The 651-nt window shown below is 52.4% G+C and overlaps 1 protein-coding gene across 1 annotated transcript in view; it reads right to left on the bottom strand.

The window, feature by feature from the left end:
* Nucleotides 1-651, bottom strand: part of PALM3 (paralemmin 3) — a 9,359-nt gene that overhangs the window by 496 nt on the left and 8,212 nt on the right. The window lies entirely within an intron of this gene.

Below are 651 nucleotides of genomic sequence, written 5' to 3'. Positions count from 1 at the left end.
TGGCGCCTCCTTGGCTGCTGGGGGACCCCCTGCCTCACTCACGTCCTCTGCCTGACATTCCTTTTCTTCTTCTGACTCTCTCTGCTCTTCCTCGACCCTGCGAGTCTTCTCTGTCTGCAATGGCTCTTCACCTCCCATTCTCTCTACCTTCAGTGAGTCCTCGTCTTCATTTTTCTCTACCTCTGATGGCTCCTCACCTCCGGTTCTCTCTACCTTCTGTGGTTTCTCATCTCTTGTCTTCTCTGCCTCCAGTAGCTCTTCACCTCCTGTTCCCTCTACCTTCTGTGGTTTCTCGTCTCCTGTTTTCTCTGCCTCCAAGGGCTCCTCATCTCCCATTGTCTCTACCCTCTGTGATTTCTCATCTCCTTTTTCCTTTTCCTCCAATGGCTTCTCACTTCCTATTCTCTCTGCCGCCAGTGACTCCTCCCCTTCTCTCTCTGCTGCCAATGGTTCTTGGATTGCCTCTAGCTTTTCCTCACCTCCTTTCTGCTCTGCTCCCAATGGCTTTTCATCTCTTCCCCTCTCTGCCCCTAGAGGTCCCTCAACTTCTTTTCTTTCGGCTGACAATGGTTCGTTACCTCCTGCCATCTCTGTTTCCACGCGTTCCTCACCTCTTCTCTCTGGCTCCATGGAGTCTGGGCTTCCTTTCCT

The sequence above is a fragment of the Bison bison genome, unplaced genomic scaffold (assembly GCF_000754665.1).
Source record: "Bison bison bison isolate TAMUID 2011002044 unplaced genomic scaffold, Bison_UMD1.0 scf7180017864365, whole genome shotgun sequence".
In the NCBI taxonomy this organism is placed as follows: domain Eukaryota; kingdom Metazoa; phylum Chordata; class Mammalia; order Artiodactyla; family Bovidae; genus Bison; species Bison bison.
The sequence above is the reverse complement of the archived record's forward strand: the minus strand, read 5'-3'. Positions and strand labels throughout refer to the sequence as shown.